Source organism: Dromaius novaehollandiae, chromosome 10 (assembly GCF_036370855.1).
Source record: "Dromaius novaehollandiae isolate bDroNov1 chromosome 10, bDroNov1.hap1, whole genome shotgun sequence".
Classification (NCBI taxonomy): domain Eukaryota; kingdom Metazoa; phylum Chordata; class Aves; order Casuariiformes; family Dromaiidae; genus Dromaius; species Dromaius novaehollandiae.
In genome coordinates this window covers 15,542,740-15,567,333 of record NC_088107.1, presented here as the reverse complement: position 1 = coordinate 15,567,333, position 24,594 = coordinate 15,542,740, and the positions used below count along the sequence as shown (strand labels likewise).

At 37.7% G+C, this 24,594-nt stretch overlaps 1 long non-coding RNA gene across 2 annotated transcripts in view; it reads left to right on the top strand.

Annotated features, from left to right (window-relative positions):
• Positions 1-299: 299 nt before the first annotated feature.
• Positions 300-24,594, top strand: part of LOC135329357 (uncharacterized) — a 29,280-nt gene continuing 4,985 nt past the window's right edge. The window contains exons 1-2 of one of the 2 annotated variants that reach the window (XR_010390774.1): positions 300-1,071; positions 24,450-24,571. This is a non-coding gene — a long non-coding RNA (uncharacterized LOC135329357). Of the gene's footprint in view, positions 1,072-18,285; positions 18,539-24,449; positions 24,572-24,594 lie in introns of those variants that run through there. The other variant, XR_010390773.1, reaches the window with a different exon arrangement.

Here is a 24,594-nt window from a genome sequence, read left to right as displayed (position 1 = left end):
TTTTATGCTAGTGGGATGTGATGTGAACAATGTGGTTTAACAAAACAATCCATATTGATTTGGAGTATTGAACCAAATACCTATCTAACTTCTCCTGTAAGCTAACCGTTAACTTTGCTAGTTCATAGCCATGAATCTAGGAATATGCTGAAACTCCTGCAGGCTTCAAAGTAGAAAAATAAATATTCCAGCATGAAAGCTGATTTTGTCATCTACCAGTTTTCTGTACTCTCCATAGGAATTTGTGATAACTGACTTCCTCTTTTGGGGTACTGTGCAGTGTTTTTCTTATTAGAAAATGTAATAAATGTTTTTGTGTATATTTCTAGTATTATTTATTTCCTATCAACAGTATAGAGAAGATTGTTTGAACCTACAAAATTAGAACTTGAAAGATTTTCTATGTCAAATTTATCCTTACTAATTCACAGCTGTTATGTTCACTGTCAATTTTTAAACTGTTATAAAATTGCTCCAAATTAGATCATGAAAACTATCCCTCCATGTTCATCTATCATGAATGTTTAAAATATGTTTTAAAAAGAATTAATTAAGTTTCAAAAATTGTACGGTCCACAGCCTTGCATCTTCCACTGTGTAATTAACCTTATACGATGGCCTTGTGTCGTATTTCAAAGCTGAATTTGTACAATTTCACCTTCTGGCCACTATTTTTACTTACACTTTTCCCTGTAAAGCAGTCAGTTTTTCTTCATCACATAAAAGTGCATAGACACAGTGATCAAGTGTCTCGACAACCTGCTTTCCATTAAGGTAAATAACTTGATTTCCTTCGGCCTTAAACTGTGAGTTTTGTTTTTTAATCTGTGATATTTTTGTGGTCCTCTTTCCAGTGTTTCTGAGCTGCTGTGAGAACGTGAAATATAGGCTCTGGTGGCAGTTCAATCAGTGCCCTCCTCAGAGGCAAGAGGTCTTTCTTACAGCCACTTGATATTCCAGGGTTTTTTTATATATCTTTCTTTCTTTTTTTTACAGCCTAGCACCGAACACACATTGGAGCAGGAGTTTTCAGTGATCTCTAGGCTTGTTTCTGAGTGGTTATTCTCCAAGGTAATTTCTTATCCTCTAGGCATTTTTTATGCACATATGAACTACTTGGCATTTGTGGTAATGTAATGCATGTGATTAGATTATGACTGTTCAGTTAGCTCTGACAGTGTCTTCTTTCATAAATCGTCATTTACTATCCCATAACGGATCAGCAGATTTCTGAAGAATCCATCATCATTTATCAAATAAATTGTTGATTAAAAAAAATATAATCCCTGTGGAGAATTACCAGTCAGTGGTCTGCCCATTCTAATACACTGGGAGATCTCTTAAGCCAGTTGTAGAAATATTTAATATGTACTTTTTAATCCCCCACATGCAAGTTTATTTCAATTTAAGTCAAGTACCTCGGAGAAGTCCACGTGTGCTGTGCTGACACCAATGTCTTTATCAAGCCTCTACCTAATCTTTCTAAAAAGGTAGCAGGCTGGTTTCACAGGAACAGCTTACTGGGAAAACATCAATTATTATATTCTGACTGTTGACTGCATTGATGGTGCTTGAGTCTTTGCTGGAAGAGTTACAAGTTAACTGCTCCAGGCTAGGCATGAGCCTGACCCGTTTCCAGTTCCTCTGCAGCTGCTTTTACCACTTGCAGGCAGTGCAATTACATTGGGAGTATTCCGTACTTGAGAATTTCCTTACTTTTCTAGATTTCTTAAAAAATTGTCATTAGTGGTTCAGAGAGTTTCTCAGCTAATTAGCTGGGCCTGTTGATTTGAAAGTATTTAATTTTTCCAGATGCTGCCTCACATTTTCTTTTGTTACAGGTTGTGCATTTTTGTTCTGTTCACAGTGTCAGATGGGATGCATCTTTTAGTGCTTTGTTTTAAATATAGGACAAAGAATAAAGAAGTACGTCTTCCTTTTTTGAACTGGTATTTGATTTTATTATCTGCATAAAGCACTTAGCGTATGCTTTGCTTACAGGTTCTTTCTTCAGAATTTGTTGTTAAAAGCATGTTCTTAATGTCTATAACCCCACTGGCTTTTTCACCGATTCCTTCAGTGGCTATTGTCAGTCATTTTTGATTTAAATCATATAACATCACTGTTAACTTTCTGCTTTGTGCCTTACTTTTCTTTTTAATATGTTTTATTGATGTTTAAACTAGAGGTTTGCTTCTTTTGTCTTGTTTTTAAACCTGTTATATTTTTCAGGTTTGTGAAAGTGTGGCAGCCAGTAGGATTTTTGCTAGTGTTTTCAAACTGAAATGTAGTTTTCTCAGCAGTGATATTACTTTTGCATACTACACATACAAATATGTGAAAGAAGGGAAAGGTGTCAGGAGATGGATACTTTATAATTCTTGTCCTTTCTGAATCCTTTTTTTTAAAAGAAGTTAGTTACAAAGTACATTAGATATAGCAATAAATAAAAATAATACAAAGAGATATGAAACCAAAAAGAAACTTCTCCCATATAAAAAAGTCTATGAAAGATGGGCTGATTATATGGGAGAGGTTTTATTCAGAAGGGAAAGAGTAAACTCAGGAATTTTCTTTTTCTTTTTCATGTTTTAGCTTCCTAGCTGAGCACAGAGTCATGCAATTGAGGGAAATGTGAAGCAACTGAGTATTTTGAAAGTGAGATAGTATGTCTCATGCTAGAATCAGAAGGGAATTCAATGAATTATTTAATACGTGGCCCCTTTCAAGTTTATTAAATAGGGTTTCTTAATGTCTGAATTAGCACTGGAAGAAGTTGTAGCTGATGCTAAAACTATTTGCTCTACTTATGACATTGTGGTTCAGCTTAGAGATGGAAAACCAATGTCATCCTATCGAGAGCTGACCAAAATGGTTTCTTATGTGGACTGCTGTCTTGTTTTTTGAGATCTGTGGAGAGCAGGATTTGTTTGTTGTATATCTTGACTTAGATTGGAAGAAAGCAGGTCTAATGCTTTTACCAGAAATACTAATTCAAGTTTTGCATAAGGCAAACTTAGTTTGAATCATAACTTATTACGTACTACCAGCAAACTTTGACTGCATATGTGCGCTACAGATGGCAACGCAAGGAGCATATGAATATGAGATAGGAGCATAAATAATGTCTTAGACTGAAAGCCTGATAGCTCAGCTTATTGTTCCCAACAGTAACCCATCGTGGAAAATTAGGCTTCTGGAAAACAGCTTGGTCTTCCTGAACTAGCAGCTGCATATGGACTATTATGTGTAATAGTGACTAATGGACCCATTTCCTATAAATTTGTCTAATTGTTTTTTTGAACCTTATGTCTCTACAGTGTAACCTGGCTATGTTTAAACTGGTCCACAGTTTAACTGTGCACTGTGTAAAGAGAGGTACTTCTTTGTTTTGTTTTTGTTTTTTTTTTTTCCTTTTCTTAAACCTGCTTGCTTGCTTGCATTGGCAGCCTCAGTTCTTGAACTGAGAGAGGTAACGAGTCATAAACCTTCCCAGTACTATGCATTGTAGCATTCCCGGTACCAGGGTGGTGCTCCTTACGTTCTGTCCTGTCCCTCCCTCCTGTCAGCTCTTTCTAAAATGGAAATTGTGTTCTGGGGAAGTTTTTCCTTAATACTGATCATCCCCATCTCTGCTGTTCTGGCAGGAATATTGATTGAAACAGTATATCACACTATGTTAAGTTGCCCAACAAATTCATATTTGCATCTTTTTGATCTTTTGGAAAAATACTTTTTGCTCCTAGTGATTTTTTTCCCTTTTATCAGTTTGTTTCCTTTTCTGTGCTTTAATTTTGATGCAGTTCCTCATGTTCTTCCCTTTCAAAGACTAGCACAGCTATGGGAATCTCCCAGATGTTCACTGCAGTTAACAGTGACACAAATAGTTCATTTAGTTTCTTGCTAACTGAGCGTCCATCTGGCTTGTTCGTTTTGCTTTTGGTCAACCCTCACCTTATCCTTGCAAGGAGGGATGAGATTGTGCATGCCACCCTACACAGAGCTGCAAATCACTGCTGTAATGTCACAGGGATCTTGAAATTGGCAGAGGCATCTTGCCACAGAAAAGACTAGGCCCATAAGTTAGCGTGAAATTTCACAGCTACATTTTGATGGTTTTGTATATTTGAATATATACAGTCACAGCAGTGAACTAGTCCAAGAGCAGAAATAGTACCATATGTCTTCTGAAACTAGCAGAGTGGGTCTGAACACTTGTTCTCATAAATACGTTCAGAGAAGAAAAGAACAATTAGGGTCTGAATTTTAAAGATACTTGCATACAGCCCTGTTTGGTATGATGAGGCTTACATGATTAAGTATTCAGTACGTTAATGTACACCTGCAAAAAAGGGTGCATGCAAGTGGCTCACTCCTGCTGTTCTCTGGACTGGCCACATGTGGACCATGTCTGCTCTAGCAGTCAGCTGGCCATGTTAAAATAACGCTGTTTCTAAGCTAATAGAAGGCACTGTAGATTGTCTTAGATACAATGTCCTCCTAATGCAGCTGCATTAGCTGCATCACATGCTGAGTGGACTAAAGTTGGCTCCCATCTACTTGACTTGGAGCATAAGCAGAGAAGTGTCTACACAGTCCAGGGTAGACACAGTCTGAATCACAAATACTAAAGGTCTAGATGTTTTTGAAAATGTAAGCTTCTCGAGTCACTCAAGCCTTGCATATTAGAGCTATGTCTACATAGTTTGAAAAATCTGTCTAAATTAATACAAAGTAAATGTAATATCTAATTAGAAACTACACAGTTGTAACAATCTTACAATTATGAATTATATGCTAGGAAAAAACTATGAAAAATTCTGGAGATAGAAAAATGGAAAGTTTTCTGACTTAAATTACCTTCTAACTTCCCAAAGTAGTTGAGTCTTAATTTGTGTAAAGCTGGATACTTAGTTCTTGTGAATGGATTTTTCTTGGCTTATTTAGGAAACAAATCACATGTAAAGAAAGCATCTCCAAATTACTTAAATAATGTAAAGGTTTACAGCGTGGTATCTCATTCTCCTATTGTGAATAGCTGTTTCTGTGTCTTATTACTGAGAGTTGTTGTTTCAAAATATGCTTCAATTTGCTAGAAACCTTCCAGATGTAATAAATGTCCTGCAACAGCTCCAAGCAATTCACTGCTAGAATGGCATAAGTTTGCAAAGGACTCAGGAAAAGATGCATTTCTTTGAAAACTAGTATGGGCTAGCTGAAATAAGGAGAATTTGGGCAGTGTGATTAGAGCAGGTGTTATCTCTGAGAAAGAAAAACATAAAGAATGCCATCTGGCCCATGACAATATGCCATTGAGAAAGATTACTATATTAAAGAAATTATCCACTAACATTTAGCAGTGTAGTGGATACATGGCTACCGCTCTAAATAGGGTGGCAAAACAGGATTTGTGAGAGCAACAAAATTCTCCATTGTAAGAGGAAGAAAATTCTTCTACGTCATTTGTGGCCTCTGGTCACCAATTTAGATGAACTCCTCAGCTGATGTCAGTCTCTTTAGCAATGCAAAGCTGCTGCTGAATTCCAGTTTCTCTTATGATGGGAATGTGTGTCTGTCTGCAGCTGCAAATGTAAAGCCTCCTACAGATTTTCAGTGATCTGTTCCTTGGATAGCTGGTGTTTCTCTTGGCACGTGAAGAACCCTGTATTCATCCCTGGAGATATCGAAATATTGACTGTGACAGCAATGCATATATCACAGGCTGTGCAAAACGAATCTGTGTCATGTCACCTGTAGAGCCTGATAACCATGCTGATTGTTTCCAGCTGGGGGAAAGCTTTTGTGCTCCGTTGTGAACAAGGAATGCCTGGATGCTGTGGAAGTGATTAGGAAGTGGTTATCATTTGGAAGTGCAAAGCTGGTAGCTTTTTACTTAGTTTGATGAATGTGTGCCTGCATTCTTCAGAAACAGGTAATGAACTTCAACCAAAAAGACCATACTCAATACTTCTGCTAGTGCTATCTGGATGGCATTTTTTAAGCCAGAAAAGTGTGTTACTGAATTCTCATTTGCCTTTTACATCGCTGGTAAAGCCATTATTTTATTTGTGCATACAGAAACTCTTGAAAACAAATAAAACTGTTCTCAGTTACTAATTCAGTATTGGACTTTGGGCAAAGAAGTGAAGTGCCTGTTTTTAAATGTAGCCTTCACTTTTGGGACCACTACACTTTATAGGTATCTAATATTGGCCATTTGCTATTTCTGAATTCAAGAAGATTGAACACCTTTTTGTATCAACTACTACTTAAAAACAAACTCTAGATTTCTATGGAAAACCCTTCAAAAATCAGGTAATGAAATTTGAGGCATTTTTTGAAATACGACTTTTAATTTCCTGCCCTTCAGTGTCCCCATCTGCACAGTGACTGTCTCAGCTGGACGTCGAGGAGGCTTGTCAGCTTAATAGTAAGCTGGAAGCAAGCCATTAGTCCTGTTCCCAGATTGCGCTATAAAAACTCAGGAGAGGAAAAGTCCATGGCAATTCCCCCACGGAGCTTTCTCCTTGCTGCACTGTCAGGGAAAAGGCTGAATTTCTGTTATCCCTCATGGGACATGCCTCTGAATCTCACAGGTTTCTGGGGTCTGTGCAGAGGCTCTGAATCCCGGTGGCGGATCTGCGCTGCTGGTGACTGTGCAAACCTTGCGAGCCCGGCCGTGCGGGATCTGCACTGCCGGGGTGTTCTGCCTGGAGCCATCTCGGTGACGTCCCAAGGGGATTCAGTGGAAATAGTGAACATGCGCTCACAGCCTCCTTCTCCATCCATCAACACATCTGAGGAAACTGAGGAAGTTTTTTTAGTAGAGTGGCCTCTACTCACATTTGCATAATTGGGGCTCTCTGTGGTGAGCCTTTTTAGACCCATATTTGTCCCCTGCAAGATGGTTGTGATGCCAGACACATAATGTCTACTGTAGATGAAAAAGTCCCAGTGTGAACTTGTTAGGCTGGCTGTTAAGTACTTTAAACTCTTAATTGGAATGCTCACGCTCAATACTGAAAGCCTGGCTCTATATTTACCTTTGCAGGATCTAATTAACTCGCTGTGATATTGGCCATTCAGACCTTAGGTTTCCAGGAGCTATGAACCAGTCCTTCATTCTCTGTTAAATGCAGGGAGTTTTCATTTTAAAAGTTATCTCTTGTATGCTAAATTTTAAATAATATGAACTTCAAGCAGGCATTGAATTTTACATAATTTTCTCCCCTAGCTTTGATACAGCCATGAGCCTGCAGTAAAAGGTAGCATTGTTTAGCTGACCAAGCTTAGCAAGCCTGTTTTTGAATAAAACTTTCTCTTTGCTCACCAGTTCAAAATTTTGGGATGTTTTGATAATAGATATGAAAGGGACCTTGTCTGCACACCACAAAAACTCACAACCGTGTTCTGGAAATCATAGACTGAGACAGACTGTTTTACAATACATTTCCTTTGATACACCTGTGCTGTAGATAGCAGTGGCCCATTCTTTGCCTACTGTTATATAGAGCTATTTTAATTTACATGAAAGTCCATTTATGAAAGAATAGGTTTTCAAACCCTTGATGGGTCAGTCAGATTTCTCAATTTTCTCAATTTTCTGTTTTAATCCTGTTTTAGAAGTGGCAATAGCCCCCATGCAGTAAAAGTAATCTGCTTTTATATTAGCTCTCTTTGACTTTATTGCCTGGAAAAACACTGAAATAACACAGATTTTGAAATATATCAAAAGCAGTACATACAGTATTGAGTACATTTGTGTATAGTGTATCTATGTCTCAGGATTGTATAAGATACAAGAACACATTTGCAGGGGACTGTGAGAGTTCTTCCTTGCAAAATTCGTTGCTTAGTCATTAGCAATGGGGATGTTTATGAATTTCCTGCTGAACTTCATAGACCTAGGCACTACTGAGAGCAGATGTTGTGTTGTGTTGTGTTGTAAACGGGATGCAAAAGGAAAGATCATAAGCTTGATCCTCCTTACGCGTGCTGGGGTAAATGAGCTCCAGTGTGGTAGTGGAGCTGAACCCACTAAGCTTGGCTGTAACTGGAGATAGGAAACAGATAATTAGAGACATGAAAACACCTGTAGTGGAGGGGCACAAATAAATGGATGTGCCATTGGACTCTCAGTAATGAACTGATAGCTCTCCTGCGCTCCTTGAAAGAGGACTGTATTTTAACAAAACCTCATTTCGTAAAACCAAAGAAAGCGCTCTCTCCATCATGGAATAGAACTTTGTCTCCTGCTCTGAGGAAAACAACACTGAATTTCAGCCCGCTCTTTGAACAGAGAGCTAGTAATATCAATTTGCATATTAAGGCTAGTTAGGCACATACCCAGAGTAGCACCAGTAAATCTGCTGGTACTACAGCAGTTACTCATTTGTTATGTTTCCACGATATTAAAGTTATTTCAGAGACAGTATAATGTGGAAATGGAGTTGCCATAAATGGCCAAGGTCACAATCATGGTACCTCTTAGAAAAAACTGACAGATTTTTTTTTTACTTTGTTCTATAGGCAGTTAAAGATGTTTCTCCCAAACAGCTTGCTCACAAATATGATTCTCTTTTTTAATAACATGTGGGCCTCTGTGGAAAGCACATGACAACAGTGTGATTACTTACAAGGGTATTTCTAGGATGAAATATAATGACATAGTCAAACGGCATTTGTGTAACACAGAAAGAGCAAGGCTCTACATTCTGATTCACTTGGAGAACTGTTGCTTCTCCAGATAAATAATAAGTGAATGCATGAAACAATAACACCACCATTTCTTAAGGTTTCTTTCCAGTTTGGATGAGCAAATCTTTTTTCTTTCTTTCTTTCTTTTTTTTTTTTTTTTTCTTTTTTTTTTTTTTTTTAAGTTTAGGACTGCAATTCCAAGATAGGGTAGCAGAGTTATGGGTCAGCATCTGGTGTACTCCGTTCCTGCTTGTCACCATATAGAAAACTCACTCTGAGTCCAGGTAGGAAATTTTGGATCCAGTGAAATCTGAGTGGAGCTTTGCATTTTATAAGTAAAAAACCCAAACCAGAGCAAAGTGTAGACTGAGAGCCAACTCTTATCCTGATGCAAGAAATCCATTCAGAAGAGGCCTCTCTGTTGCCAAGTAAGGGGGTGAAAGGATGACACCAATGCAACTCAAGTACTTTTTCAGGAAATGTTGCAAATGACAGAACCTATTGAATATAAGCTTTTGCTAGGACTGCTGATCAGGCTTCCTTTTGAGTACTAAAAATGGTAAAAAGAAAGTTTGAGTTAAAGGGGTTGCTTTAGCTAGCAACTGCAGTAGTCTGTTTATCTTGTATGAAACAGGTACCACAGGGGGATAAAGATCTGTGACACAGTGCAGACCTGCAGGCCTTTTTGATGCTTTAGAATTGTCACTTCTTTTTCATCTTTTACACATCTTTCTAATCTAAAATCCTAGTCATGAAAAGACATTTGCTAGATGTTTTTCTTCACTTCTGTCTGGGATAAAGCTCTAGATATTTACACGAAGGAACAATTTCATACAAATATTTAGATGTCAGAGAAAAGATGGTCTGAAATGTGTTGACAGCGGGGTTTCTTTGCAGACAAAGTTAAATGAAGTTGTTTGGCCCAGAAGATTCACATTTGGCAAAAACTCAAAGATTTTTCTGTGTTAGTAATGTGCTGGCAGTGGTGTATCCATCATTATATGAATAATTTATACATATTTGGAGACCTGCTGTATGTTTTAATGTCTTTCAGGCAAATGTATTCATTTTTAAGATAGACAAATCAACCAGGCAGTTAAAAATCTGGTTTACTTTCTGGCTTAAATCACTCTAAGTGGTGATTAAGGCCAAATTATGGTCCTTGACTCCACTGTCTTGATGCAATGGTTTCCTTTCATCTGTGCAGCCTCATTGCCCTGAGAGTTTGCCTGGCAGTTATAGCTGAGTGCTGCTGGAGACCGAACATGGTGAGTAATTGGCTGTGATACACAGGGTAGAAACTGGTTTTCACTCCTCATGGCACTAACTCTGTGAGCTAATGAGAATAAAAAGCACTAACCGCTTAGTTTGAGGCACTCTTTCCTTCAGCAGCACCCTGGAGATCACTGAATATCTTAAAGCATTTATAGCGAATTTATAGTCATGGGTTCCTAGCTTTCCTGCTAGGTACTTTTTCATGAAAGGCCACCAATGGAACACCAAAAAATTCACATTTCCAGATGGCAACAGTCAACATAAGAAGGTCCCTAGGACAGGGGCACGGTTTTGCATGCCTGCAAGCTGTTGTGCACCTGAATGCTTCCATGTTAACAGCAACCCAAGAGAACTTGCATGGGTTGGTTTGACCCAGAGCAGCACGGTGCCTACAAGCAGCGGTCATTCAAAATTGGTTTGCCTCACATACGGTGCTCATCGCTGTTGGGAAACTGCAGGTTCTGCATATTACTACAGCAAACAAATTTGCAGTGGTGTGAGACAGTAAGACCAAGTCCTTGGCAAACCCATGTGCATTTTTCACTCCAAAGTGACACGCTGGCATTGTCACTGTCCGAAATGCCAACCCTGTATATTTGGAGCAGTACAGCCTGGGATGATGATGCAGCAGGCTGTGCTAATTTATGTGATGTTACTCACAGAGGTGCAGCCTTTTGAGGTAACTACTCTTTTTGAGACTATTTAAACCACTAAACAAGTACCAAATGGCATCATTCAGAGTATGAAGGCTAGTTAAGGGGTGTGTCCTCATTCACACAGCTTTGATGGTTAGACTGTTATATATATAGCTCATGAATCTTTAGCGAACTACTTCATTCACAGAAATCCATAATTGATTTTTTTTTCACCATGAGACTTGTACTGAACAAATCAATTTTTAGCATCTGTCTGAAAGCAGAGGCCATAAATCACCAATCTCACTATAAACTCTTGGGATTTCAGCAGCAGATTTTTAAAGCCTGTTCGACCAATTTTACATGAGAGGTATATTTGCTTGTTCTGCTCTAAAATGTTCTTGTCTGGTGCAGACTGTATGTGCAGCTAGGAGAGGTTTTACTTACTCCATTATTTCATTTTGGCTGAAGACTTTGACTGGCTTTTATTAAAATGAAAAATAATGGAAAACTACATTAAGCTTGATATTTAATTTTGACTTTTTGTTTATTTTATATAGTATTCTCTGAAGTCCTTCATGAAATTTAACATTATTAATGTTTGTTTAATCAATTACTTAATTTGTATTTAGTTCGCTCCTAAATACCTTGCTTGGAATCAAAGCTCTACTATTTTAGATCCTATAGAAATGTGAAGAAAAACGGCAATCTGGTTTTACCATCTGCTACTCAGTCTGGCAAAGATGCACTTACGTGGTTTGTTTTATGCAGCATATGCAGTTCCTGCTATACTAAAAGTAATGTTTGCAAAGTATTAACTGAGCGTGTGTGTAAGTCCTTGCCTAAAGTTTTAGTGCTACAAATGTTGCGTGAATAGTTTGTGGTAAGGGATTGTTCTCAATACAAGGTTAAGTGTGCGTTTGTGTTGGTAAGAAAAAGCCCTAGGTTAAAACACATTTTGTGAAAGAGCAAAAGAAAATGACAATGACAGCACCTATGAATATAGGCTAGCTGTGTCTACAGCTAGCTGTTGTGTTTATTTCTTTTCTAAGTCATGAGCTATAAAGAATATATTGTGTAAGAACTACCTACGCAGAATTACCTACTCCTCATTCCCAAGGGTATTGTGGCAGAAGGTCTCTCCCTGCAGTTCTGTCCCTGACTTACTGAGCAACCTTCATTATCACGCTTGCGTGTTTCAAGGTGTCCGCTAGTGCTGGACACCTTTGGTTTTTATTCTCTCTAAATTAAGATGGTAGTGCCTTAATTTGATGTATCATCTGTCAGTGAAACTGAGCAGATTTACAGGAGTTTGCATAACTGAGAAAGCTACAAGTTGCCCGTGCTCTGGAATAGGAGAGGAGAGGTTTCCTTGTCCTCTGGCTCGGCTTCTGTATCCATGAATTAGGGATTATACTAAACCTTCCTTTGTGCAAGACTTGTAACTCCTCAGTTGATGCAGTTCCCTAGGATCTCTTCTTTCATTCTATAGGTTGTTATTTTATTTTATCCACACTCCTAATAAAACAAAGTTTGACTTTCTAATAGAGTTTAAGTTACACAGAAAATCCTTAAGCAATATGGATATCAAAAGTTAATTACACAAATAATTGAAGTACTCCACCGAGGCCTTAGGACTGTCAGACTTAATTAATCAGTAATAATTGAAACCTTCTAGTGCTTTTTGTTTTTGTTTTGTATTTGGGAAAAATCATTTTGAGGGAAATGACAATTATTTAACATTTCACTTCAAATTCTCTCAAGAATAAAATGTCCCAAGCTATGAAGTTGCCGTTTGTGAATAAACAGAAGCACCTACGAATTTCACTGGTCTCAAAACTGAGCAGCATACGTATTCACGAAGCTTTATGGTTGTCACTGATGGATAACACTGCCAGTTTCATATATTTCCTACCTCTCTTCATGAGTCTCCAAAGTCACGTCTCTTGCTATTTGTTTTGTGGGAGACAGCGAATGCTTGTCAGGGGTATTGAAGAACTGAAGAATAATAAATGGTAATACTTTATTTCTTTGTCCCACTTCAATGTCTTTCATGTGGACTTACGAATGTTAGTGTTTTACTGGCTACATTAACAAATTTGTTTTCTGCAAATGAAGATAATAGTAATTCAGTGGAAAAATGTATCCTGTGAGTAGTGCAGTGTGTAATCTATCTGCAAACCATACTGATTATGGGGAAGAAGAGCCTTAGATCCCCTGGAATAGACAGCACAGGGTAAAAAAGCAGTGCTTTTCTGAAGTCAGTATTAAACATCTTCGTTGTTAGACAGAAACGCTGTGTGCCACAGCGAGGGGTTAATAAATGCTGCTGACTACAGCCACGGCTAGCTGCAGTGTGCTGGGCGTCAGGCCGGAGAGGGGAAAGGAGACTGATCGTGGCGGACTGGATGGGAAGGCGACCTGCCACAGCGTCTGCGCGGGTCCGGGTGGCGGCGGGGGCCCAGGAGCCCTGGGCAGCGTTCGGGAGCCTTGGCCAGGCGCCGCCGGAGCCGGGTCCAGCCGCGGGCGCAGAGCTTCGGGCAGGGCCGTGGTGGCGGGCAGGTCCCGGGCGGGCCGGGAGGTCGAGGCGGCGGGGCAGGGCCTGGCGGCCCGGCTGGGCGGGAGAACCACCAACTGGTAAAACAAACACACACGCGTTTCTGAGAACTTGTTCTTTGTGATATCCCCCTCCCCCCCTAAAAAAAAAATCCACAGAAATGTTGTTTCTATAGACTGTCAAAATGAGAAATGAAATTGAAACTTATCTGGAAACCACAAAGACGCACTTGGAGATGAAATCTGATGAAAATCCATCCGTGTGGCAGAGAGAGATTGTGCTGCAGGGCAGTTCACCTGCCTGAGCTGGTAGGGCTTTGAAGCTGCAGACAGTGACAAAATGCTGCATTTATTATTTGCATATTTAAGTCAAAGCTGCAGTTTGCCAGATTTGAAATATCCCCCTGAATGATATCCTGTGACGGGGAAAGTTAAGTGGGAAATAGTATAATGCCGTGATGTGAGTGTCATTTGCGATAGGGCTGCTTCCAGAAGTCTCCGTTTGAGTATTCCTCGGTGGCAGTGATTAACTGGGATCAAGTGGTGTTGTGTGTCTAGCTTCAAGGTGAACGTGTGGTTTCTTTTTAGCAGGACACACGTTATGGTCTGAGTGGAAGGTTATTCACAGAATCATATTCAGTCTGATAGCAGCACTTTGGTACTAAGGCTGACAGGTTTTACACCATTACCAGGGGCTAATTCTTTTCTGTATGTCACTTAAAAAAACCCCAAAACCTCCTGGGGTCCAGAGTGTATGAGGAAAATATGAATTTTCGGAGGGGTGGCCTAAGCCTGTCCCAGTTATTTTTTATGACTAGATGCGGTCCAGAGTGCTTGCGTTTGTGTTGGTTCCCCTTGCCACTGGAGATGCCTTGCACAGTCCTTTTCATTACTAGTCCCCTCCCATGCATTTGTATGGCTGCATTATGTGCCTTACGGCATCTGCAATTGTTGCTCATACGGAAAAATAATATTAAAAAGGAAGTTAATGCACCATGTTTGCTCAGAGGCACCAGAGAAGCTGGCACCAGTCTCAGCTGGGTATGGTGTGGTATACATAGAGCAAGAACTGAATAAGCTGAGGAAAGAAAAGCATTAAAGGGAGCACTTCACGTGTTAACTGTTGGTAAAAGCAAAGCTGTGCAAAGAAGCAGGTGAAGCAATAGACTCTTCAGGAAAAAAGGAAAAGGAAAGAATCTGTAGACTTAGCAGCAATGAAGTTGCTGATGTGGTGGGACCCCACAGAGCCATTTGTCTAAATAACTGAAGTCTTGTGCAGAAAATTCAGATGACAAAATTCTCCCATTCACTGACTCGCAAGAATACTTTTAGAGCAGTATAGAGCTTGTTAGATAAACGCATAGGTCTTCCATTAGTATTTAACGCTTTTACAGTTAGCAGGAGTGTTTGTATATGAGACTACATATTTTGTTAATACTGACTGATGCATTATCAATTTGATTAAGCCATTTTTCCTGTCTCTCTTTTCTAGTTATACACAGGATGTCTCTTTCTTCAAAATGCATTATGTAAATTCATTTGTATTTACTTAGCATTGTCTTAAAATTTTGTACAGCAGATCTTCTTTTACATTTTTAAGTCTTTTATTCTTATGATGGAACATTTCGAACCATCAGATAAGATCAGATACCATCAGAATCGGCGTCTTCTTCCTGTTATCGATCTGGTTTTCTTTGCAAACTAGCAAAACTCCAAGTGCTGACCTAGAAGAAATGCAGGCTGACACTATGATTTTGCATGATTGTGCATACCTTTATGTGAATCAATCTCAGCCATTCTCCAGAGTGATGAAATTGTCACTGATGATAAATGTGATAAAAGTGCTTTGCTTTTTATGCAATGATCAAAGAAAATTGTATTTTCGTCAGTGGTTACAAAATGTATGAGAAACTCTAGCTGTCTCCATTTTATAGATGGGGTAAATGACTCGGACATGAAACCTCTGAACTTAACTTCTCTGAAATACCATGAGGTCTGACTCACTGTTTTAATCACGTAAGCGTGTTGTTAATTTGTTGTAAATTTCAAGAAAGTTGAGCTGAGTTCTTTCGGTATGGTTTTGTCAACAGTTATAGTGGTATTGCAATGACCTGTAAGTGGTTTGACGGTACCTGAGAAAGGATACAGCAACATTTGGAATGTAAAATTCTCTTCATCTTGACGTACTTTTTGGCCTTCTAGTATTTGAAAAATAAACATTTTGATGCAGTATGCCTGTTTTGAACAGTTTCTATCGGGCACTGAGGTATGAATACCTATTAGATTTTTACACTCATCTTTTACACTTTTTATGGTTGTTATGAGGCTTTTCCACTTATCCTGCTGGATGTATTCATCACAGTTTTGAAATTTCTGTTGTGGCTGTGGTGCTGTAGCTATTTATGGGCTTAAAGTATAATGTACTTGATTTGTGTTTGTTCTGAAAAACTATTATTTAAAAAAGGAAAGAAAAGTAGGGTGTGTCCTGAGGCTCCTTTTTCATATCGATGAATGTTTGCAATAAGACATTGTTGTCTCTTTGTATAGAGTAGCTTTTTCCTGTAACAGAAGTAGCACTAGAGTAGACATGCTGTCTTGGATTTATAACAGGGATATAATTCAAAACCAGCCTGGATTTGAACTTTACTTGGGTAGTAATAAATAGTGTCACATTTAAGTCATTTTATTTCTTTCCTATTTTGCTTTCCCATGCTTTCAGAGGCTTGTCCTTTCAAAAAAAAAAAAAAAAAAAAAAAAAAAAAAAGAGTAAAAACCATCTGTCAAGGCTAAGTTCTGCACTTGTATGTGTTATTTGAACCATCTAGTTCAATGCAGTTGCGTGGTTTTAACCAAAGACATAGTTTGATATTATTTTCTAAGGAAAGCAAGATCACAGTAGAGTAACTACACTTGAATGGTTTAAAATCACAGTTCTTATTCTATTTATTTAACACTAACACTTTCTAGCAATTAGACATTTGAAACACCATCCTTCCCCCCATCATTTGTGTATACAAGCGATCTAGTAGAAGAGGATTTTAATAAATTTCATGTAATTATGTAATGAGCAGACACAAATAAATCTGGACCCCACATTTCAGTGGCAGACATGGCATATGGCATCAGAGCTGTAGTTGTTTGGATGTGTGAACTGCTTGAGAAAATAGAGATTGCTCAAACTTCTTTCAATTGTACCTGAATGTTCTTCAGGTTTTATTTGGTTTTAAAAGCGATCCTATTTCTTTCCTCTCTTCCCATATTTTGTTCAATCTCCTCAAAATATCTGATATTCTTTTTTTCTTTTCTGCAGGCCTCCAAATTGCCTGATAGGTCTTACCTTGATTTCTGTAACACAGGTGCATGTGGTAATATATAAAATTTGTCATCATTTTCAAAAGTGGGTGCCTAAAATTCAGCACTTTGCTCTTCCTAAAGGCACCTAGGTAGAACTAGACGGAGTTTCAGATTAATTGAATTTTCTGGAATGACTCTGGCCCTTTTCAAACTAATGTAATTTTTATCTTCAATTGAAGAGTTGTTTCTTTACTGGATAACTGAAAATTAATCTTTGAAGTGTTAATTTAAAAGCTTTGGGCAACAAATCCTGAGTGAAATGTTGTCTGCCTGGCTATTGTTTGGATAGTTTAAAATAGCTGCCTTCCAAACATTTTACTTGTCACCATAGAACTATCGTATTCATTTAAATTAATTTACTGTTTCCTTTAATTTTGGGTTATAGTTTTATTTAAGTCCAGTGTTGAACTTCAGTTAATATCTGCTTTTAAAACACCTCTTCCCCCAAAGCTGACTAAATAGCCACAAAAGAACGTGGAGTTTGAAACAGGAACTTGGGGCAAAGCAGTGGAAAAGCCACAAAATTGCACAGCGGCTAAGTTCTGTGAGAATTAATCGAATGCTTAGCTCACCTGCAACTAGGCCACTATTAACAGTGACTGAGCTCTGTCTGAGATTCAGAAATGTCTCTGGTTTTGATTTACAGATGCCATCCTACAAGACAACAAAAGCCTTGTTGCTATTCCCATTTTTAGCTTCTGTAATTCCCTTTGCATCTCGTGCCTGTATCTAGAATTCTCCTTTCTCACTAACTATTGAATAGTTCACAGTTTCTGCCTGTGAGTAGAAGCATTTTTGGTGATGAATTTGACTGATTCTGACCAGTCTTTTGATGGGTTTGTTTTTATTACGTTTCTGCTGTGATGCTTCTGCATTCAGATTTCAAAGAAAATGGTGCTGTGAGTTTAATTAAGCAAATATGTAAGCACATACAAGTCCAAACACAAATTACACAGTAATTCAAGCTGTATTATGAGACAAAATTATAAACTTATGTGTAAATAACACATAACACATTTTATTGACTAAATGAAAATGAAAGGTAAATTGCAATAACATGTAATGATGCTGAAAACGAGTTTAGATTTAGAGCCATGTCTGAGATTTCGCCTTTGAACACGGTGACAGTAGCTTTTCATGATAGCTATCTATGTTAAAATGTAAATGGCTGTGCAATGTTGTATGAAATCAGTAAGTATTATGATGATAATCTGCCATCAATTGTACCTTTATAACCTGATGAATTCAATTTTAAGTTTCTAAATTCAGCTGTAGTAACATAGATTTTTTATCTGATTTCTATAGTATAAAACTCTAGACTTGGAGCTGCAGAAGACTAATGGATATGTTGTGATTTTGGCTTCAGTGTAAGTCATTACTTGCATGCCTGTGTCTTTGCAAAAATCCTGGCCATGATAGAGAAAAATTGGAAAGCTCTATATTTGCTTTCCTGACAGTAAAATAAAACAGGCAAAAGACTTGTTGTTTGTAGAACAACCTTTTTTACATCAGATACTTTACTTCCATAATGCTTTATTTTCCATTCACTTTTACAGTTTTTTAGGACATCATACAGTATCATTGATATCCATTACCTTCTAAGGTACATGTAACATAACAAGCTCCCTTCAGGCTGTAAAATGCCACTTGTGTCCTTTATTTATGCTGCTGTAGTTTGATTCAATGACACTGCAGAGTGGTTTTTTCTTTCTTTCATTATTTTCCCCCCAAAGCTAAAAAAAAAAAAAATGCTGCTTATTCTTCCATATTTTAAATAGTGGCTATAAATCCAATGCAGTCTGTAGCAGCAACTAGAGCAGTACTGGTTGGTGTTAATTTTCTTTTCTCTCTCATTTATCTCCCTCAGCTCAGCCTGAGGACTAAATAATGGTCTTTAGGCTTGCTCCTGTGGGATGCTCCGTGCCTTCCTCCAGCTTCGATGCTGGACTTGCGCAGGATCAAGTCCCAAGTAAACATGCAAGCTAGCTTTTTTTGTAAAAGCAAATCACAATGAGTTTATGGTGAGTTCACGATTCACTGCTTTAAGAACACTATCGTAGAAAGTTGTGCCTCTATTAAATACAGAGCCTGGATCTTTCAAGTGATTATGGTTATGTATGGTTATGTTCACGTTCATTTCTTTAATCGAGAAGTATTCAACAATCAGTTAACAGTTCCCACAAGAACTTTAGGGCAAGGCTGTCCAGGCCTAGACATTTGTATTCTGGCTTCATGGTTGAACTCTGTCTCAGACTGATAGCAACACACGTGCTGTCTTCATTAGCACGATGGTTGGAAGTCTGCAGGTGTGAGGAGAGAGGAAATCATACCCTTGTTTGGAGTAGAAATTTCAGGTCTGCTTTACGCATGGTGGCAGGAAGATTTTCTATCAAAATGGATATGTTCAGGTAAAAAGGTAAACCCAAGCATGTCTAACCTTTTTTAAAATGTAATTTAGTAATAAAAAGGTAATGTTAACATCGATTAATGTTGTAACCATTGATTATGAAAACATTGCTTTGATCACAGAGAGCTCTGCGCATCAGAATATGCATTATTGCTTATCTTGTTTCTTTTTAAGTTGTTATATTACACTTCATATTGAAAGTTTTTGAAGAAATACATTTTTATGCCTGAATCTTAACCTTGTTATTATTTGTGAGAAAAGTGCAAAGAATCAAGCATGTTTAAAGCACTTTTGAAAGTCTCTTTTTAAAACGTTCAAACAAGTTTACAGTATCAATGACTGAAAATCATAATACTAAATTATTTTCCCCTGGAAATCATTTATTTAAGAATATACCAGTCATTGTATAATCATTTTACAATCTATTTTGCAATATATAGGACACTGAGATTTAATATAATCTAACTTACTGAATGTTTCATCATTTGGAAAGCATTTTCAGACTTATCTGGGAATTGCTTGAAATATTTAATAATTCCTCAGATGTACAATTTTTTTTATTATTTTGATCAACAAAGGAAAATGTGAAAATACGTAATTTTTTGTAGATAAAAGAATTCTATGCTCTTATTCAAATTCCGTAAATGAATCAAAATTCTATTTATAGCTCTACAAATGAGTGGTGTGGAATGATACAAGACTGGTTTATGTTCACTTCATATATCAGAAAATACAATGTAATTTTATGATGCCATATAAAAGTGAAGGACAAGATGCCCTCATTGATATTATGATTATGAAAGGTTTATGACTTTCCTCATCAATCAAATGGGGATTAGGTATCAGGTATATTCTTAATTATGGTATGTCATGATATTTTTTGGTATTATTGCCTAATTCAAAGAAATTAATGTGCATAAAGGAAGAAATAGAACATAATATCTGAAAACTATCCTCAGAAACTTCTAAGAGTTACGTCATTGTTAATAAGGGACTTATTGATGGCCTAACCAATTGGAAAGGAAAGTTGGAACAAAGTTTTACTGAAATTCAAAGGCATTGCATGAACACTTAGTGCAAAGCTGCCTTTGCATTATATTGTTTTTCTGATAGAGATATATGTATTTTATTCTGGAATGTGTGCTATACAGTGATAGATAATAAAATAAAATATAATGTTGTAGACTGACTCTCTCACAACATCAGGTAAATTGAAGTGTTGGTTCTTTGGCTCTGATTTGTCATCCCAGCTCAGCAGGATAGGTACACAACTCTATATTTCATTAAGCAAATTGTGTTTGAAAGTATGCAAATATTTATAACTACATATTCGAGCCCCAAATTGAGAAATGATATTTAAAATTTAAAAATATCTAGAATGACTAATTGACTAGAACTGTGTCTGGTAGTTTAATCCTCTATAATGCTACCCTAGTATGGTGCAAACAGAGCTCAATATCTCATAAAGCGAGAAACGTATTTTTTCAGCTGGGCCATTTAGATACTTCAGCTATAGATAATATAGCAGGAATTTACTATAATTCTAGTCTTCAGCATTAAAACAAGAACATGTCTATTGCTTTTAATGTACAGATTTAATCTGGAAAGTTGTCTCATCTCATTTCCTACTAGTGCAAAGTTGTTTGTTATCAGATATTTTTTGATGCATTCCAGTGTCCAAAAAGAAGTGATGGTTATAGGATTTCATTGTCTAAGAGGCTTCACTCACCAAAAAAATCAGAAGTCTTTTAGTCATTTCACCTAAATATTTTCTTCTCTAAAACCTATTGCATATGTCTCAGTTAATTTCCTCAGATCATTTAAACTTTGTCCTCTGCCTTGCTACATATCTGTATCATAAATGTTGATGATCCTTACCTTTTTGGTTAAAGTATGTAGCATATATTTTGCTTTAGTTCACCTTTCCAGGCCCTTCAGCATTAGTCTATTTAGATATTTGAAACATTATTATATTGAAACATATATTGCAAAGAAAGTGTAGAATAAAATAAATCTGTATATGTATGTCTGTCCATGATAGCAAATTATTTTCAGCCAGCTTCTTCCTTGGCCAGTAGCAGGGCCAAGTAAATGAGTTTGTAGCAGCTGTTTATCACAATTTGCATCCAAGCCCAGAGCTGTATTATTGATGATGTGGTATTTAAAAATTGGAAGAACTTATTTTCGTCTGGGCAGAGCCTTTTTGTGTCTCTCGAGTGTCTTCATGAGTGAACGAAATCATTTTAATCTTTCCTAATTGCACAGAAATGAACTGTAGTTGTACTCAATATGGGGAATATGTTGCATAGAGCAAAAATAATGATGTTAATTTGCAGTATCTTGCAACTTGAAGGGTTCACATGAATTCAGAGTATTTTTATGATGCAAATGTGAAACTTGCTTGTGATGGATGTGAATGCTGCAGGTAAGAGCTAAAAGCAATGAATGGGTTATTTGCTGCAGGTATGACACTGGAGTGCCTGGTTCAGTGTGCATACCAAGGAAGTTAAAGTGAATGGAATCTACAGGCAGACTTCCCGTTAATTTCCTTTTTTCTTTTAATTATTTCGTGTATAGACATGATGGTGTCTGGACATATAGGGCATGTACTTCAGATGAATACTATATATGTTATCTTATATAAAGGACCTCTTCCACCTATAGTTAGAGTCCATTGTAAGAGATACTTTCTTGCTAATTGTTGACCCTTGATTATTTTGAAAATCCTTGTCCAAGAAGACATTCCTTGCAGTGTCTTCTGATGGGCAGCTGTGTGGGCTCCAGAATAATCATCGTATTACTTACTCTCTTCAGTCAGTGTTCAGGCCTTTGAAACTTGACCTGTGGAAGACACAATTAAGTTGTTTCTAAGATAATAATTTGAGGAAAAATTCCCTCTCCATTTCCACTGAAGTGGGTTAGTTAGAAACCTTCATAAACCAGAGAATTACAAAAATTCCAGTCTGTTTTTATGGAACAGATTAACAGAAAGAAATAAAAAGATGACTTCTTCTAGATTAAGAAAAATATATCTTTTCAGAGGTACTTTAACATTTAAAAATAAATAGAAGCTTTTATTTTTAAGCTATCTCTGAATCAATCTGTCTTTCAGAGATTATGTGCACAATGTAATTTGATCTCTACTGAAATAAGAAGCCAAGCAGTGAAAACATGTTTTTATTCTGACAGGCCAGTGTAATGGCCAGGAGAGTGACTGTTTAGTGGGCCCAGTCATTCTTCCAGGTGACATTTCAATTGACATGATCTGTTGTGTTTTCAGATCGCAAGAAGCAGATTAAGGTCAAGTGAAAGATTTTGGCAGACTGTTAGTAATTCCTAATTAAATTAAAATGCTTGGAGGCTAACTTTGGAAATCAATGATTAAGTTTAACTTGTTTTCCACTGATTAGAGAAAACTAAAAATTCAAACTATGGTTTCATTTCCATGCACATTTATATACAAACAAAGCATGTGTGTGTGTGTGTGTGTTTTTCCCCTGTTCATATACCTAAAGCATTTTAAATGGGGGAGCATAGTCTCCCTACGTGCTACATGCCACTTAATAGAGATGGAAAACATAGATTCTCAAATCATATGGCATACTAAAACATAGCGGTTGGCAGTGTTTTAGAGGAAGCTCTATTTCATTTAAAATATAAACATAATAAAAGCTTGGGTACAGTGGGAAATTGTTATTGATTTTCATGCATGATGCACCACTGGGTTCTGACAAAAAGCTGATTACGGATAGCCTCTGTTCAAGAAGGTGTCCAAATGTTTTGCCTGGGGCAGCCTTGTAGATGGTGATCAGCTGTGTCAGAGCCTTAGTGTGAGTACCCAGGCGGGGTTAATGAAAGGTGCACGCATGGCCACGTCTTGGACAGCCTATGCATTAACTGGAAGTACTGCAGCGGCTTGCAGCTATGGTGTTTTTCTTTGAATTAACCTATTGCTGGGGAAGTAATTGGAAACTAGAGTTGGCAGGAAATTTTCTAAGAAAATAAAATACCCAACGGACTCTGAAAGTTAGGCATTTCCTTCGCAGAATCAGACTCTTGTGAGTCAGTCGCATCCTTGCACCGTGGAAGCTCCAGATCACAGCCCATAGGGATTTTCCATGAGAAGTATGCTCCAGAGATGCAGACCCTGAAAGCGCTGAATCCCATCTTCTAGGAAATAAAGGACCAAGGAGACTGTCTCCTGTATCCTGCTGCACTTTGGAGTGAAACTGTTGGGTTAAGGTTAGGGCTGGGGGGTTCCTGACTCCTCCCGCTCCTGCGGGTGCAGCTTGCGTGGTGCGTGGTGGCTCTGCCCAAGGAGCAGTGCTGGGAGCCCTGCCTTGCTCAGGGTCTCCCGTGTTTCACTCATCCTATGAGCAAGATTGGTGACTTAATCTGACCTGGCTCCAGGACCTTTTGTTTTGGAAATACTGGACTTCAGTGTTTTCAGGACAAAATTTTCTCAGAATTACCGGTTCATAGAAAATTAAAAGAGAGACAGACGCCAAATTAAAATTAAAGGGATGTTTTTATGGATCACATAGCTGGCTTTTATAGCTGGCTTTACTGACCACAGGGGAGATTCATCTCCTGCAGTTCTGTAATCCCATTGGAAGATGGTTAGAATATTTGTAGTGTGAAGTACTGTGGAAATCAAAAGGAAAACTGAGTTTTCAATGTATGTATTCTTTACTACTAGATATATATATATATATTTACTAATTCAGACATCATCAGGTGAGCTATTTTGGCAATTTTCTCCATCTTTATTTACTAGTATATAGATGGGTCTATAAACACAAGTCAAATACTGGAGGCAATTCTCACAATGCATTTGATTAATTGTTGTATCGCATTATTAGCCTGAAATTCAATTCGCTGAAGACATAGCATGAAGGCAGCAATATATAGTATGGAAGACAACTGGAAAGTACTTATAATTCACTGCCAAAAAGGATACCCCTTTATTTTTGTGGCTTTTAAAACTTGTAACTTTAGGTTTGTTCAGAAATATAGTTGGAGTCCTGAAACACATTTAATCAGCTTCTGAATTTGAAACATTTTAGTGGCTTCAGTAGCTCTGATTGAGCTGCTTTTGGCAGTCACAGCTATGGCTGGTAGGGATGGATTATCAGCCCAAACTGTTCATCAGGCTCAGTCTGGGGAACAAAAAATGTCAAAGTTATGTGAGAAAGCTCAGCCTGAGAGTGGAAGGTTCAGCAATTGCCATTAAAATGTTACGGATGTGGTTCCAAATGACAGGGCGACAACCTTGCACAAAGAAATCCAGACAGAACAGGAAAACCTTTCCAAAAAGACTTTAATTATTTTGACAGAAGATATTATATGCCAAATTTTTAAAAACAGCCAACTCTGAAGCAGTCATAACTAGTGTCAGGACTGATTTTACAGTTTCTGGTGGTATTTCTTATGGTAGAGGTGACAAGAGCGATGTGAGATACTGTAGGACACAGAGCAGAATACAGTAGATGAGAAAATTTCCTAATAACTTGTATTGTTTGCAGTTTGATCCAGAAGAATTTCAATACCTTGCTGAACATGTTCATCATTCCGTAAAACTGTAGCAGAAATCACAAGGTCTACTGAGCCGAATTCTGTAGCTGTAGGTTTGCGCATGTGTTCCAGTGTAAGTACTCATTCATTTTACCT